Genomic DNA, 423 nt, shown 5'->3' with positions numbered 1-423 from the left:
AAGGTTTAATAATTCCTCAATTTTTCATTTCAGTCATTAAGATCAATTTCCAAAAGATGATTTTATATTGTCAACTTTAGCATGTGTTCCAATACTTTTGGAGGGCACTGACTATATGGACACTGTTAAAAGTGTGTGTGTGTGTGTGTGTGTGTGTGTGTGTGTGTGTGTGTGTGTGCGTGTGCGTGTGCGTGTGCGTGTGCGTGTGCGTGTGCGTGTGCGTGTGCGCGTGCGTGCGTGCGTGCGTGCGTGCGTGCGTGTCACTACCAACAACCTACTAACATGTGCTGTCACAATCTAAACATGGGATGTTTTATAAAATAAAAGTACATCTAATGTTATGTTATACTGTATAATATCTAATCTAATATGATATGAATAATGTGATGTAATATAATATACTAATGTAATACAATGTAATAT

The 423-nt window shown here is 37.8% G+C and overlaps 1 protein-coding gene across 1 annotated transcript in view; it reads left to right on the top strand.

Moving 5' to 3' along the window:
• The window catches only part of LOC134080455 (NACHT, LRR and PYD domains-containing protein 3-like), a 22,659-nt gene extending 22,236 nt beyond the window's left edge, over positions 1-423 (top strand). The window contains exon 13 of the mRNA XM_062536909.1: positions 1-423. This exon is cut by the window's left edge and continues 564 nt beyond it. The gene's annotated coding sequence lies outside the window, so the exon portion shown is untranslated.

The sequence above is a fragment of the Sardina pilchardus genome, chromosome 1, assembly GCF_963854185.1.
Source record: "Sardina pilchardus chromosome 1, fSarPil1.1, whole genome shotgun sequence".
In the NCBI taxonomy this organism is placed as follows: domain Eukaryota; kingdom Metazoa; phylum Chordata; class Actinopteri; order Clupeiformes; family Clupeidae; genus Sardina; species Sardina pilchardus.
The sequence above is the reverse complement of the archived record's forward strand: the minus strand, read 5'-3'. Positions and strand labels throughout refer to the sequence as shown.